The following is an 18,188-nucleotide window of genomic DNA, read 5'->3' as shown; positions in this document are numbered from 1 at the left end:
CAAATTCTCTGTTAAAAGGTGTTTTTTTTAAAGTTGTTGAATTCAGATTATTTCATCACAGGATGACGAGTCCTCAAAATAAATGTTTTCTGGCCTCACTGCATGTGTTAATTATGTTTTTGTTTTTTCTTTTTTTAAATTTATGTTGAAATGTTTTGGAGATGGACGAAAAGCTTGAGGTTTGTGGGGGGAAAAAAAGGCAATTCCTGTAAATATTAACACTTTAACATTTACAGGAAAACTTGTAACAGCACGGAGGGCTATTGAAATTCTCGTGCAATGACTTCAAGGCAGGGTGTGATACATGCACTTCATAGAGTAGCTAAAGTTCTAACCCTAATTATTCTTTTAAACCCTACTCATTAGTTTGAGATTGTTCCATCCTTTTTGTGCTGGCACAATACCATGTCCATCCAGGCTGTGTGTTTTGGGGTAGTACTATATATCTTGAGAATATATCTATTTTGCTATTAGATTTTAAATATGTCATTTTGCAAGGTTGTTTTTCATAGACTAGTTGTTTTCTCATGGGGGAGGTTTTTTGTTTTTTTCAATCTGTAAATAAAGGCAACTTATTTTATGAATTGCCTATAGTGTTTTGTGTTTAGCATTTCAGAGGTTGTATATCAACTAAGAAATATATTTTTTGTTCCCTGCTTTTCGTTGTGGCATGATGGGATACTGCCACCTGCTTGCAGTGATGAATTACTGCCCTGTTAACATCATATATAATGATTACAAACTTTGTAGCAAACAAAATGATTTCATAAATCTTGCTTGTGCACTTCAGTTTGCTGTATTGGTCTCAAATGTGCTGAAAGAAACATGTTCTAGTGAACAGACGTTTTCCATTTTAAAACCTGATATATGGTTTGGGCAGCGTTGCACTGCCTGGAGCTTGGAATTGTCACCAATCCTTTCAACACCTCCTTTCCTGTCATTCGCTAATCAGCTGCTGGTATGACTATTGACTGATATGCTTTCAGCCAGTAACATGCTTTTACCCAAAAGTAGGTATTCGGATTTGGCCCGAATACCTACTTTTTGAGCAGGGTTCGGATTCGGCTGAATACTATATCCGCCCAGTCGCACATCCATTTTAATACATCCCTCCAATGTGTGCGGTTCTTTAAATAAAATACATGACTACGGTATTGAACGTAACTGTTGTATTTAATAACAAGAACACGTTTGATGAACTCTGTCGCGGCTCTCAACTCCCTATTACTGGTGACGCACGCACTAAACACGTCATTCAGCTGTTGAATGCAAACGGGTTAAGCTTTATTTTTAGGATCACATAGTGCTAATGGGGAAAAAAGGCATCAATGTCCTGTTGCATTAGTGATCAACAGACAGAGCAATTACTGTTGATAAAGAGGAAAATTAAAGACAAATGCCAGGAGATACATTAACTATTCAGTGAGACAAATAAAGCAGTCTAATTTTTTTTCTATATTTGCTTGCTGTACTTTTTTTTTTTGTAATGGATAAACAGAACAATGTAATAATGTCAAAACCACAAATAAAGTCAGCATTTTTAATCTCGATTCCAAGAAAAGTCTACCAATTCTTTCTGCATTATATAAGCAATATGACACGGAAGACTGTTACAGCTTTGCAGCTGATCTGAAAATGAAAAGTTTAATGTTATTGTTGCATGCTTTGCGTCTAATAAATCTTCCATAAATGTCATACTTAATGTCAGACTCCGCTATACTTGGCATGGATATCATCTTTTTTGTCAACGTCTTCGAACACATGGAAATATATTTGAGTACTGAGCATGCTGAAATGAAACATACATCTGATATTAATCACATGGTTGCAGTTATGAGAGGAAAAAAGGGAATTATTATAGAAGCGTTTTTATAGCACACATTTTGATTTTTTGAAATCCAATATTCTAGACGCAAATGCCAGATATATTAATTGAAGACACATGATAGTTTTGTATAGGCTATAATGGATCTTGTCTTGTTAAATCTGTGCATTTATATTAGTTATAGTTTTTGGAAATGTGCTGTTTTTGAAAAAAAAAAGCTTCTATGTTTAAATGAACAGTTCATCCAAAAGTTTGTTTTCTGGGATGCCCTTAGTCTCACCGATTAAAAGCATTCCCACCTGGAGTGCAGGGGGAGTCATGCCAGTGTGGCTTGAGTTTGTTCACCGCATGCACGTCAATGACCTATACTAGCCAGGTGTCCAACAAGTCCCGGGTTCAGTATCTTGGCAACATTCTTTTCTTAGGTTTGGCAGGTAAATGACTGCGATAATGGAAGTCAGCAATTGATCTTCAGGTGATGACAAACAATTAAATACCAGCATCCCTGTTTTATGAACATTCTTGTGTGTGTGTAGGTAACCACACTGATTGCCTTGCTTCTTATTAAGACCTTTGACACCAGCCCATATCACTGGATGTTCTTCATTTGTGCAGAAACACTGCCCTGTTAGCATTCCCTTGTCTTGCGTTTTCGTTGCTGTTCTGGGGTTAGGAATGTCCTTTGTTCAAAGCTGCCTTCATATTTCAAAGGGGGCTGTAAAGCAAGGCTGCTGTTTCAGGATATGTAAAAAGTTCTATATAAGCAAGGTCATTTTAAATCTGTCACACACTTAGTTAAGTGGAGATATACGGGTGTAGGAGAGACAGAGAGGGGTCTGTCTCCTTTGCTTTGTGCTTTTTCCCTTCATGATAAACTAAATAAGCTCTGCATAGTTGCTATCCTAATCATGTACAGAAACACAATGAGCACCAGATCTATACAGTAATTAACGGACTAGTTGAAAGGAAAGGTAATTACAGCAGGCCACTTTCTCAGGATTGTTTTTGGCGAGCATTTGTTTCTATGGTATCCATGTAGCAGCCTCATCTGCAGTCTGTATTCAGAACCTGAAATGGATGATCATTCTTCCTATACTGTATCAACATTGCCTTGTGTAATAATACACAAATTGAAATGTATCTATATAAAACACACACACACATAACAGTAAATCATCATTTGAATTAATAGAAACTACTGAGCATGTATCTGTAGCCTTCTATGGGGAGCTGGAAAACTGAATAGCATTAAAGGCACTTTACATTTTGAGAGTATTTCTTACCTTTTTAATATCCTACAGGATGATGTGTATTCTCTATTCTTTTCTATTGTTTTAATCATTACTTGCCATTCTTCCTAAATAGTTCAGCAAAATAATATTCAGATGCTGGGTCTGCTTTTAAAATCTGAATGTCTGATTAAAAAAGAATTCCCCTAGAAGTGGCCAGCCTGTAAATTCTGTCCTTTTGTAATAAGAGGTTCCATTTATAAACTCACAGCTGCCATAGAACATGCAAAAATGAGTCCCTAGTAGTTATTTTTACTTGAGATAAACTACTTGAGAAATCCAGGTCTTCTGAAGCAGTCCCTGTTGGGTCGTCCGCATTCTGGTGTCTCCAGGAAAGGACGAGAACTGGCGACGGTACCTGGTCGACCAGGACGTTAATGGGGTGACTGAAGCAACAGGCAGAGGTGAGAGCCCTGGAGACTGTGCAGTGACATCTGGTTTACCAGAGGGCTTGGAACGGGAGACCAGGCGAACGACTGTGCCAAGTGGTGCAACGACCTGGGAACCAGGCCCAGCGACCAGAATTCCAGACACAAAGGTTGGGTGTCTGGGAGCATGGTTCGAGGGATCCAATTCATAGGGTCCGGACTGTTGCACAGGGGTGGTGGTCTCTTCACCTCCTCCCCCTGCTCTGTAGACAGTGGTTCCTCCCTCTCTGGCTCAGGAGACACCGCCCCTTTTCCTTCAAGTTTTGGTGGCAGCTGTGCTTCTCCCTCTGGCTCTGGAAAGAGCAGTGCTTCTATTACCTTATTTGTAGCTTCCTAGTGAATGGCTATGGTTTGCTGTTGTACAGCAGTAGCCCTCACCAAAGCTTGTAGAACATCCTCCATTGTGTACTTGCAACTCCTTCTCTTTAGACACTTGCCCGCATTCTCCACAAGTTGTGACGTCAAGTTCAAAAAGGGCTTGTGCTTGTCTAGTGCAATATTCAGGGCTTCAGTACACAAAAACACGTACACAGTTTGCTTTCAGGAACAAAAGAAAGTCTGGTTTTATTCAAAAACGTAACAAAAGACTGTCTCGAGGGCCATAAAGTATTAACTGTAAATGTTCAAAACAAACATGCCACACGAGTGTCTGTCTCTCTCTCTCTCTCTCTCTCTCTCTCTCTCTCTCTCTCTCTCTCTCTCTCTCTCTCTCTCTCTCTCTCTCTCTCTCTCTCTCTCTCTCTCTCTCTCTCTCTCTCTCTCTCTCTCCTTTTTACATTCAATGTTTGTTATTTCTAGTTAATTGAAATCCTTTGGCTCCATCTGCAGCAGTGTGGAGTAGTGGTTAGGGCTCTGGACTCTTGACCGGAGGGTCATGGGTTCAATCCCCGGTGGGGACACTGCTGCTGTACCCTTGAGCAAGATACTTTACCTAGATTGCTCCAGTAAAAACCCAACTGTATAAATGGGTAATTGTATGTAAAAATAATGTGATATTTTGTAAGTCGCCCTGGATAAGGGCGTCTGCTAAGAAATAAATTATTTATTCTTAGGATTTCAATTAACCAGATGTATGTGCAGCTATCTCATCTTCTCATCTTCCTCTAAATCAGTTTTACTGCTATTTAAATCCACACACTTGGAACAAAGTTGAAATGTAAAGCTCTAGACACTGGAAATGAAATGAAGTGGCTGAAGATAGAATCTCAATTTATAGAAACTAAAAATAACTAAAGAGTCCTCAACCTAAATAACATTTCTCCAGGCAAAAACTCTCACAACCTTGCTTTCCTCCTTCTGTTTCCATAGAGCTATTTAAGCAGAGACTGTGAAACTATAGTGCAATAATGGAAAGTTACAGTGCTTTTAAGAGAAGTACCCATGTGAACTGGAGGCACCAAAATGATTACTTATAACCCATTTCAGGCCTCAGACTGTCAATTAGCATTGTATAATGTTATCACAGAACTACTTTACCGGCATGAACTTTGAAATTGAATCTATGTTAAGTGCATTTACATTCCTAAAACATGGGATGTAACGATTTAAAACAATCCAAGTCAAGTGGACAAAGAAGGCATTAAGGGCAACTATTGTCTGCTTGACTTTGTTCTACCTTATAATGTAGGATTGTTTTGAAGCTATGGAAGGACAAACATAGATACAGGGGCTGGACAAAAACACGAGCACCATGGGGAACAGAAAAACTCTGATTTGACAGTGGCAGTTAATGAAAGTCAATTATCAATAAAGCAATTCTTGCTGTAGTATTATGGTTGATTTATTTAATGTACCCTGTCCCTTATTTTTGTATGTCTATATTCCATATCTATTCTGCATGTGTAAGCCTAAAAAGTAGAGACAATATTGGTATTATTTAGATAGTCACCAGGAAGACCAGAGGATTATATAAAACAACACTTATATATAATTTTTAATTTGTCCATTGTATTATTGTTAAAAGGACAAATACATGTGCAAAATGCCATTTTAAAGATGTTTGCAATTATTTTGAATGGTTCTGAGTTCGGTATTTTTCCTGTATTTCTCTCTCTAGCTGCCATATTGCTTGCAGGCCTGTGTTGCTTTGCTTGGCTCCACCTACATTTTGATATTGCAAAGACAACATTTAAATGAAAAGGCATTTCTTTAAAGAAAGAAATTTACTTTCTTTCGAAGCATAATCGTTCTGTATGAAATCCTTTTCACTTCCATAAGGATTCAATTTGGAAAACTCATTTGTTTTCTACCACAAGTGATTTTTATTTATTTAACGGAGCAAAAATCATTCCTATGATTCTGGGAATGTTGCAAATAATAGAAAATGAATAACACAAAAACACACACATCAAACAAATATGCATTGCCTGAGTCCAAAATGTATCTATTTTGCAGAAAAAAGCTGCAGCTCATTTTGAAATTGGAGGAAATATTTATTAGTTAGCTTTCCAGCAACTGAGCACCGCTGGATCAGCTTGCAAAGGGAAAGTGTGCCTGGAATAGCAATGATTCCCTCTCAGAACCCCCGCCAGCTTTGTACACTTCTTAATATAAAGAAAGACTGAATCAGTGTTATTTTAAGAAAGTACAGCGATGACTCAGAATTGTGTATTGATGTGTGACCTTACCAGAAGATATCCAAGAGGATGCATGCTACTATGACAGGAAACTGTGCAGTGTTAGTTTGTTTTGACCAGCACTGACCATCATTTTTAATAAAGTCAGAATTAGCTGTTTTAATATGTCTGGGTTGTTTCCAGCTATTTCCCTAGCTGATTCTACAGTGGGCCTCAGAAAATTCCGTCATGCTGCCTGCTATTTATTCAGTTTGTCGTCTTCCATTTTCACTATATGTAAATGCTTAGATCTTACACGTATCTGTTGAAACCAACACCAAAGAAAAATGTTACAACGCAAAAACATAAACCTTCAATTGACTCTCATTTCTTTGATCTAATACATATCAGTAGTGACCCTGACTTGAACCTTGCAGATGATGAGTTTTACGTTTTTCCATTGCCGAGAGATTTACTATTGACTGACATTTTCTAATCTTCCATGCGATTGAACCATATTTCACTCCAACATCAGCACCCTGAAATATCGAAGTGTTGGGAATAAAACAGATGGCTGTCTTTAAATATTTTTAATTGCTAAACATCTGTAATCTTGTGCTTAAAAGCTTAATGTGTCCAAAATCTATACAACAAAATGGCAGCTGGAGATTGAATAATGATACAGTACATTGATGTCTGGATATGATTTCTATAAGATGCAGGACCACCATTTTAAAGTATGCATGTGAAAGCAAAATGTAAAAAACATGCAAGAGAAGCTGTTAGAATCTATTATCTGCTCTTTCTCCCTCCAGCACAACCTCAGAAAATGGTTTATTAGCTGGGTGTAGAAGCAGGCCATATCTAGGATGTGTCTGTTGCTATGACAACTCGCGCTCTTAACTCCTTGTGTCAGTGTTAATCTAGCATTGTAACAAGCTTAATATGTTAAGACCTTGGTGCTTACAACTGAAACAAAAAACACTCACAGAATATGGAATGGTTTTAGATGCACACTATATTGAATCCCACATTTAAAAATGAGAGGAAAATGCAAATGAGCGAACAGCATTTTTGTTATGTAGTGGCTGGTTTCATATCAAAATCTTAAGCATGAATCTGTGGAATCATACATTTAATTGATCAAAATCGTAAAGGAAAAAAAGCTTTTCCATATTAATGTTAGTGCATTATCATCCATCAAGATGCTGCACTATGAATCATATTTGGGACAGCCAGCACAAACAGTAATTTGCTTATATACAAACAAGCTTGCCTATCTCGGTGCTCACCATCATCTCCTCCCTACAAGAGAAGAAAGCCATTTTAGGCAATCTCGGGCGAGTAATAAAGTAGGTTGAAGTCTCTGTTGCCACAGTAACGGTGGCCTGGGGTTTCCAGGGACAAGGAAGATCTCCATGGAAAGTGGTTAAGCATTTCAGATTTGAGAGCGTGTGCTAAATATTTCAGTAAGAGGGAACTGCGTTGATTTTAGATCATTAAAGGCTACCCTGATGAGGCTATGGAGAACTTCTCTTGGGGTCAGATGAAGTATAGGATAACAGTAGTACTGGAATCTGTGTTGCCTATCAAAGCACTACACTGTGTACCTTTTTATATAAACTCACTGGCGTCTTTTCAATTGATCTAAACAGATTGTGGCAGTTTGTTTAAATCATTAAAATAGAAACCCTCCCCGGAATTTCACATATTTTTACAAACATAAGTACACTAAAGACACTCAAATGGACTGTTGGATTTTCCGAACCTTCATACACAAAGGGCCCTATACTAATATTTTAAACAGTTGCAGTATTTAGATGTGATAAAATGGAATGGATCCAATGGTCTACTATTGTATGCCTGTGCCGTCTGTTTGGTTGTAGTACTTTAGCTGTAAAGGTTTTTATATCAATATTTTTACTGCTAGGGTTGATTCTAGCAGATACTGATGTTTTCAATGGGTTTAAACCTGGTCAGGTAATTAAAACACACCTTTTCCCGCAAACCTGCAAGAGGGCAAGTAAACATGCTGACTTCCAGAAAACTGCTGCCGAGTCCCAGAGAAAAATCAATTTCTTTCCAAGCTGTTACCTACCAAAATTACTCGGTTTCATTGTGAAAGTTCAGCAATAAAGAACACACAGTAATGAGTGCATTAGTAAAAAGTCACAGCATGTTGTACTGCTTTAAGTTGATATCAGATACTCAATTATTTTATAATATCTGTGACTTTGGAGATGTACAATTTCTCAAATTAAAATGCAGGATTAGTGAACCTGTTATGTGTTTATCCAAGGCATGTAAATGTGTAAGTATTTCTCTTCTCAATATTATGAATATTTGTTAGTATATCCATATTAGTAATATTGAGTTTTTGTGTTATTTATCTGAGGGTGTCAAATATACTGTAACATACTCAGACATGGGCTGTTACAATAGATCCTTACCTTGTATTTTTACTTAAAACATTTTGGGATTACTAGTATACTCATTAAATTGGCTTTGTTTTGCTTTAAAAAAGCATAGAGAACAAATAACCATTGGAGGTGTTCCATTTCCCTACAGTTCATGATAAATGATTCTGGTTTATACCTTTATGGTTTGTGCCTCTATGCCTCTCTATATGTGAGCTCTCATTAGCACCTGTCATTCAGATTCTTTGAATACCTTGACCTTTCCCATATAGGACAACCTTGATTGGAATTTAACACCTGTACGACTTTTATCACAGTCATATAACAAGTTCTACACAGAATACACTTGTGAGAGGTTTGTGGATTTGAAACATGAATGGGACTTGTGAATAAGGATATCATTGTTGAACTATCAAGCTTCAACCCTGACTGCCTTTACATGTGAGATACATTGAGCCTGGTCATTACAGTGTATAAGTGGAGAACAATAAATGCATCACATAAAGATTGGAAAAGCATAGTTCACTTTACAGTGCAAATTGATCATATTAACAACAGCACGCAATGGAAGTGCATACAATCTAAGTATGCATGTGTGTGCAGCCCCTACCGGTTACATTGGCATACACAAGTGGAAGATAATTATAATTACTTTGTAAGTAAGCCATCAATTGTGACAATGTCCTATCACGTACTGTACTATAGAGTATTAGGGACTGTGGACACCAGTATGGCAAAATAGATCTCAAGGAAGTCAAATAAAAGCTCTTTTAATTCAAATTCAGTAGCAAATGCAGTCTGAAATGTATTCTTTCCATTTCTCTTCACTTTTGTCCACAAAAAGAAAAACAATAAGTGTGCCAGGGCATTGGCAGACTGACAGAGTTTTGCATTAAGAGTTTAAGGCCCAACGTCTCTATGGCAACCTAAGCAGACCCTGTGGACAATGCTGAGTCCATGTTTACCACAAGACACAGGCCGTGTCCCCTGGTGCATACAAGGATACCAGATGGACATTTTATTCCACAAGAATGCTTGCTTGGATGCTTTACAGCAATGCTAATTTTAAAGAATGCCTCTGAAGCCATTTTACAGATATATTTCATATATACTGCATATCCCTTCCCGTACCGGAAGAACAATATTTTACTGTGTATACCCTCGGTTGAACTAATTAAACTTACTATAATTACCCTTTCATATTCAAGAATTATTTTAAGAATGCTCTAAAAAGTATTTTTAGCCCAGTTTCTTTAATATAGAATAAGGGATTTCTAGTTTTTTTTTTATTTTTATATTTATTGGGTCCAATACTGCTGGCAATGTGCACCCGAAGTCAAGCTGGAATGATTACTGTACTTAATTAAATGTAGGTTTAACATTTTTCAAGGCAAACGCTATGCAAAGAGCTGGATCATTAAAGTGTTTATTTTTCTTTGTCATTGTGTCTTGTATCTACAATTTAGCTCTCAGAGCAACTGCTGCTTGCCAGCGTGTAATTATGAGCCTCAAAAGACATGGCACAAGCTGGTGGCTCAGGTCTTTGCCAATGGCTTTGCATGCAATGTTTATTGCACTTATATACACAGTTCCTAAAGCAAAGAGGCAAGTCTGTTGGAAATTACTACAAGTGGGACGTATTGAAAGTTGATGTGGTATGCATTTACCAGTACAGGACTTTACAAAGTTATCTCAGAATCAGAAATGTAATATACTAAGATTGAGGGCTGTTATTTCCTGATGTTTATCACTGAATGAAGGAAACTTCCCAGTACTCCATTCTTGAAACCTTGCAGTGGTTGTAGCTAACACAATCATTTAAAAAATGTGTTGTGAACTTCCATTCACTACATAGGTCTCAAATGTGCAGTTTTAAAAGAAACACATGTTATATTAAAACCGTGCTGCCTCTTTCTGCCTGTACTGCCTCTCTCTCCTCGATCTCTCTGCTACCTTTGACACTGTCGATCACTCTATTCTCCTATCCTCTCTCGCTGACCTGGGAATCTCCGGCACTGCTCTGGCCTGGTACTCCTCCTACCTCTCTGACCACACCTACCAGGTAACCTGGCACGGCTCAACCTCCACACCTCACCCTCTCTCAACAGGAGTCCCCAAGGATCAGTCTTGGGTCTTCTCCTGTTCTCTCTCTACACCCGCTCCCTGGGCTTCCTCATCGCATCCTATGGTTTCCCATACCATTTCTATGCTGATGATGCTCAGATCTTCCTCAAATGTAACATATCTCCTAATGTACTGTAGTACCAGATATTTTTATTTAAAAATGAAATTGGTACACATTTGCTGTATTAAAAATTGTGTGTTTGAGACTCATGTAGCTACTGTAATAGAAGTGCAAAACGTGCTAAGATTATTTTTTTGTTTGTTATCACAAATGTTGATTTTTTTTTTTTAGGCTGTCGAAGTACGACTCAAACCCTGACGGCTGTAGAGGACACATGAGATAAGAAGATAAGGACATGACTGACCCTAATCTAGCTTAGTCTCTTCCCCTGCTCAAGCTAAATGATGCAACCAAACAAGTGTATTTGAAATCAATGAAGAGGTCTCCAAGTGTATACCAAACGAGTTAGGTGATAGAGAAACATACCTCACTGTGCCCTCCACAAGTCAGATTTACATAGAACCTGTAGTGTTGAATGAGTTAACATCCCAGATAACATTTGAATTGTTACTTGCTTAAATAACCCAAGGTTATTCGAGTCTAAATGTCCTGGTGTTATTATACAGTCTGATGAATAAATTAAACTGAGCCCAATGTAATTTGATGTTGACCTGAATAATGCTCTCCTCCAAAAAACATTTCTAGAGGCCCTCTCTCTGCCTTAAACTCTCGTCATTCAATTAGGTATTGCACTAATGTGTTTGGAGATTTAGAAATTGTGTTGAATGCTTGAAATGTGGAATTCATTTTATAACAAAGTTAATACTACACTAATGCTTTTGTGTTTTTTTTACTCATTGAACAACATTGATGGACTTTGCTTAAAGTTTGTTCAACTAATTAAAAGATAGTTTTAATATATCATAATCTCTTAAACATGTTATATTACAGAATTGATGAAACCTTACATAAGAAACCTTACACTCTGCCTGTCATGACTCTTACACAGTTTTGTTTTGAGTTCTTAAAATGGATTGTCCCTAACTTGGAAAGACCCTCAAGCAGATATGCTCCTTATAGAGAGGCTACTGAGCTGAGATGAATTGAATATTTAAGCCAAATTTGAAGCTTAATCATATATAATATATTGTGAGTGAGCTTGCAACTCACTCAGGTTCGTTGCCCCTTTAAGAACTGCGACCCAGCACACAGAAATGGATTTTCAAAGCGTGGTTGCGCTATTTTTAATAATACACAAATCAAAACACACAAAACCAAATAAACACCTAGCTCTTATCTAGCACTAACTACACACGCAGGAACCTAACGAACACAGGACGGCTAAGCCGTTTACCTGCCCCAAAACTTAATTAAACCACACAGGTTTGCACTATACCTTTTCACCTTACTGCTCGGAAGCAGAGCACCTATCATGCTTCCTTCTACTCAGCAGCCTTAAGCACACTGGCTTCACTCCTTAAATACCCTGCACCTGGTCCTAATTTAATAACAACCACCAGGTGCAGGGGATAATTAAACAATAAAACAATTAACCAATTTAAATTAAACAATAAACAAATACAATTAAACTAAAACCAGTGTGCATTTTCACATGTTTTCTGTGCAGGGAGGTTTTAACCCCCTCCCTGCTGTCTCACAATATATATATAAATAAATAAATAAATTATTTATTTATTTATTTATTTTTATGGTACACACATCCCTGTAAGCCTTTTGGATCTTTGAATTAATCCTCTTCCAAAGAGGCTGGTTAGATCCATCTGGCAGACAGGGCAGGACCCATAAAGCAGATGGGCCCACAAGTCTTTTGGAATGTGGCCACTTTGAATAATGACAAAGAGCCTTGAAGTGTAAAGGAACATCTGCTTGGTTTGAACCTGTTGATTAACAAAAACAAATAGGTACGTCACAAATAATGGCCATCAAATACTGTGCAAACCACAAAGGAAAGAAGACTTAAATCCCCTTTATAAGTGATAATGATATTCATGTACTGAGGTTAGTGTCAGGCAAATATATTCAACTCATGCATTTGTTCAGGAAAACTGTCAGATTGTATGCCTCTAATTGTTTTGTAAAATAGATTTCAGAGGTGAAATGTTTGATAGGATTACAGGTATCACTAACAGTAATTATTTGGTATTTAAATTAATGGGTGATAACCATCTATCCTTAAAATTAATTGGTATTTAAATTAATGCATGATAACCATCTATCCTTAAAATAGTCAAATTTTTATGTCCCCTCCAGTCAGATTTTTATTATTTTTAAGTTTTAGAATGTATGTGACGGGGAGAACCTGGCCGCTGGTTCTTGTGCAAATGTGTGCAACTGGGACGCGGAACAGGAGACACGTTGCTAGGCAACCAATTGAGCAAGTGGGCTTGCCTGGCACTGAGCTGATCGGGAGGTCCGGATTGGCTGGGGGGGCATGACCGGGGAGGCTGTATAAAGATGTATAAATAGGGTGATCACAGGTGCTAGTTGAGAGAATTGTGCACCGCCATGCTACGGAGAGGGGCATGTTGTTTACATTCAGGAGGAGAGTGTCCGCTCGGCAGAATAACTACCACGGAACCCTTCAACTGCAAGACGGTGCCTGTGAAGGCTCTGCCCAGCCAGGACCGTCGGGAAGACCCGGAGTCGCTGGGAGGCCGGGACTTCGGGAGCAACAGCAGTAGGTTAGTTTAAGGGATGTAGATGCCAGCCAGTATAGAGAGGGTTTCGTAATGTAGTAGGTTCCTTGAACGGGACATCTCTTTTAGTAAGACTAGCACTCACCTTGTGTGGCAAACTTTTATTTTTTAGCTTTGTTTTGTTTTCTTTATTAAATCTGACACTAGGGCTACCATTGCTGGTACCCCAGTGGCAGTATGTGTGTGTGTTAATAAAATCTGCGTGCTTGTGCGACGTGTCAACACCTAATGCTCTGTGTCTGCCTCATTATTATTCAGTGATGACCCACACATGTAACACCTCCCCCTATTACAATATATTAAAAGTTTATGGTCTGCCAAGACAGGTCTAAAAAAAAAAAACATCTATGCATTATAAAACGTAACATTAAATATGAAAATGGACATGCACTTATGTTAAAAATGTGAACACCATTTAATATAAAACATATAATGGTCCCCAAAAAAGCCCTTTTAGTTTCTTAAAATATCACACAGCTGTTTTCACATGATGTCTGAGTAACGTCTGCCCTTTCTGAAAAGCCCACTCAATTACTGCTCGTTGTGTTAATTGGGTCAGTTTAAGAAGAGACAGACCCTCACTTTACAGTACTCTATTTTAAAAGAATTTCACCCCTTCGGTCCTGTAGTGACCCCCCACATACTGCCACAGGGAACTTGATGAAATGTCACACAATGACATGTGAGTCATGTGGTCTAACAACTTGTTAATATCTGTCATGGTGTGCAATACAAATGATCCTTTCAACTCCCAGGGTCATTATTCAGATCTCATTCTACAGCTTAAAAGCTAAAAGATTACACATATATGATAATGATTTCCTCAAATGATCTTTTTTAATAATTTGAGGCTGCAGTATTAAGGCCTGTCGCAATTTAGATTATTAAAACTCTAATAAGTTACATATATAGGTTTTTCCTGCAGCTCAGCAAGTAAAATGGTTTCCATTTGGAGGGTAAGGTGATCCATACAAGCTCCAAGCTGCCCATCTTGGCTGGCAACCCACAGGAAGGACTGCATTGGTCTTTGCGCTCTTGCAGGGTTAGGGAGGAAAATCGACTAAGGACACGTAGTCCCTTTATGTATTTGTTGGTTGCATGCAGTAGCAGGTTAGCTTCACTTCACTGAAAGACATCCAACGATGGGTAGCTCAAGTAACTTAGACTACATCCAGATGTCCAATACAAAATGATCAACCTTGTTCACATCCTGCAGGATCCAGCAGTACATACAATACAATACAAGACTACCAAAAGTTCAGCATTCACTGATCTCAAGGGCTATAGTTTTTATAAGACAAAAGAGGCCCTTAAATAGATTTCAAAATGGCATTAGTTTCATTTGTAGGTTTAAAACGTTGTGGGTTTCAGATTAAATCACAGATAATTAAAAGCAGTTTGTAGAAGTATGTAGATGTCCTGACTCCTTTTCCCACTAATCTGTTGCAGATATACCAGCGGAACTCGCGGTTTAATTGATGAACTAGTGTTCATTTGAAAAATACAAGTTAAAAGCTAAGACCAAACTAAATGTTCGTGTTTTCACTTTTTCTTTCCTGACAGGATGCACTTATTGTTGTTGGCTGAACTCCGTCTCAGCAGCAGATGTCCGATTAGTGACAGAATAGACTTTGTTGTTGTCCCTTGGAAAGGGGCCACTGGAAAATAAATAAAAAAAGTTTGGGGCATCTGCCAGACTATCCCTGTTGCTATGGAGAGTGTAGAATAAGGCAGAGCTGTCAAGTATAACCCTAAACATTGGAACAAGAGGCAATTGTTTCAGTATCACTTCTTTACATATATGCACTGTTTTGTTTAAAATTATTTTAAATGATGTATCTGTATGTGTTGAACATGAGAAAAGCAGTTGCTCCTGTCTGGTCATTTTGTCAGGAATGTAGGATACAACTAGTCACTCTGAATTCAAAATATTGTAAGGTATTCTGAACAACATGCACTGCTCCAGACAATTAAGACATATTTGAATTTGTTGATATTAGGATTTATACTGTACATCCCAATCCTGGATTAAAACACTGCCTAACGCCCATCTGGATTAAATGAATGCAGATGGTAGAAGGTGAGAGGTCAGGTGATGATTCTCTGCAAATGTGCAACCCTTATTTCTGTTGAAGTTCTGTTGCAACTTAAAAGATGTATGTATTTGTTTTGTATAGCACTAGTAAACTGGGAATATATAAACACTTATATAACACAGTACTTGTATAAAATATGCCTGTTGTAAATGCATATCATAAAGAGCTTTTTTTTTTCAAGGAAGAAGATGATAGTTACATTTATATTGAACAAACAGTGGGAGTTATAAATCTGGCACAAAATCTTCAGTTGCTCCAACAGCATTAAGATTACCACAAACCTACAAAAAAGCACAGTGAGTCATTGCCAGTCAGACTGACTGAACTGGATGGGGGAAAGAAACACAAGACCCTGTTTGTGTCCGAATTAGAGACATATTGAGAGCACACAATACCCCCTCTGAATACATAAAACATTAACCTCTTAATCAACTTGTTGACTATTGTTGAAATACAGTAGCTTTGTCATCATTGTATTCAACAGGGCTTTATCAGTGTGAGATTTGCAAACCATTGAAAGATGACTCACATAGGAAATGTACTGTCTCACCCACGTATTTCATAAGCCATTACGCTTTTTTATGTCTTTATGTAATATCACAGAGTATTCTCTATATTAAGATATGTGTTTATTTATTAATGTATTATATATGCGATAGTAATGAAAGTAATGGTGGTTTGAACTAATTTTCTGGGTGCAGTAGCACAAGTTCCTCATTAAAATAGAAGCAGTATCACACCCTTTTGGCCTAATAAAAAAAGCTAACAACTTGGATATTGGCAGTTATTTTGTATATTCTAACCCTTTCTAGTAATTCTTGTGATTTATGTTAAATGGATTTTAAAGTTGTATAAGGGAAACCCACATAAGACCTAGAACCTGTCGTTATCTTGCCTCTTTGAACTTGTTTGTACAAACTCGGGTGGACATTGCTTTCGTCAGGATGTTTTTCTCAGTTCAGGGGTTGAACATGTCCTGCTGCTGGCTGCATTGCATGCTGGGTTTTAGTGACAATGATGCCACTCTGGTTTTCCTGTTTGTTTCATTACCATGATTTGACCAGCCTGCTCTCGGGTGCCCAGTTTAAACACTTAACCTCCAAATGGTGCTAATCTAAAGGTTATTTTATTACTAACAGTCCATTTACTTAGCACATTAGTAACCACAGCAGAATACTCCTGATACAGCCTTAAATGCTGGAGTCAATATGGAAAATAAAAAAAAACTGGCATCTGATCAGATCAATGTTTCATAAAGTGCAGCAAGAAGGATATCATTGTTGATATAAAGCCAATTGAAACATTGAAATAAGGTATGAAACGAACGAGGAGAGGATGCAATCGCATTCCATTATATAACAGCATACAGCTTTAAAATCTGAACTAAACCACACCAGTTTGTCCCCAACAGATTAACTCTAATGGGAACTTTCCATCTGGAATGTATACTTTGCATACCACTGTGTGAATGTAATAACAGTATACAATTGGCATATGCTATCATCCATCTTCTGATTATCCAGATGCTGATTAATTTTTCTGAAATTCCTTGTAGAAAAAGATTTGGCTTCAATAATCATGTTTCATGACAAACAATATTTTTTTTTAACTAGGAGAATTAGCCATACTTATATTGTGCATATATTTTAAAAGTCCCAATCCTTAAAACAAATGGGCTGAACAATGACCTTTTAGACCTTTTTTGGAAATCCTATTCATTTATTGACTGAACCCACCATTTCCATCTCAGACAGGCAGCTCATGATGCCTTTGCCCTAAACCTGTGACAGGCTCCTTATAGCCCCTCTCCCCCTTCTTACTGCTGCTGCAGGTTCTACAATGTACATGATTAATGCAAAGTCAGACATGCTGGTAAGATGTGCATGCAAGAATAAAAGTGTTTTAAAGTGCAAACACCCACTTCTGGGTTGATTTCCCAATCTGCAACATTATTTTTTTACAAAGCTGTTTACATCTTCTAGAGTCTTTAACCAAAAGAGACACACACAAGTTTGATTTCCATGAACACCAAAGTGAACAATGAGAACTAATGTAAAATAAAATTAAATAAAGGAACCACTACCCTCCCTCCCGCCTCTACCACCACACTAAACCACACAAGAAGAACAGGGATTGATTCAGCATCCAGTGAGCTGTGACAGAATGGAGACACAGCAGAGGCAATGCTGTTATTATGGATAATGAACATTTCATCTTCAGATACACTTCCACAAGTACTGAAGCAGCGCTGAGACACAAGTTACACTGTTTTCTTTCTTCTTTTCTTGCAAGCCAAATGCTTACGTCTGGTATGTCACACTTCTCATCTAATCCATGTTTAAGACAAACATGAGAACTTTTGCTGAGAATTTCCACACAACATGACATGAAGGAACATTCCCACGCTGTATCTGTTTATAGGGCAGCAGTGTGGAGTAGTGGTTAGGGCTCTGGACTCTGGACCGGAGGGTTGTGGGTTCAATCCCCAGTGGGGGACACTGCTGTTGTACCCTTGAGCAAGGTACTTTACCTAGATTGCTCCAGTAAAAACCCAACTGTATAAATGGGTAATTGTATGTAAAATAATGTGATATCTGTATAATGTGAAATAATGTATGATGTGATATCTTGTAACAATTGTAAGTCGCCCTGGATAAGGGCGTCTGCTAAGAAATAAATAATAATAATAATAATAATGTTGGGGTCTCTGTGTTTTAACTCAGTCCATCTAAAACA

This window comes from Acipenser ruthenus, chromosome 22 (genome assembly GCF_902713425.1).
Source record: "Acipenser ruthenus chromosome 22, fAciRut3.2 maternal haplotype, whole genome shotgun sequence".
Classification (NCBI taxonomy): domain Eukaryota; kingdom Metazoa; phylum Chordata; class Actinopteri; order Acipenseriformes; family Acipenseridae; genus Acipenser; species Acipenser ruthenus.
Note: the sequence above shows the minus strand (reverse complement) of the source record.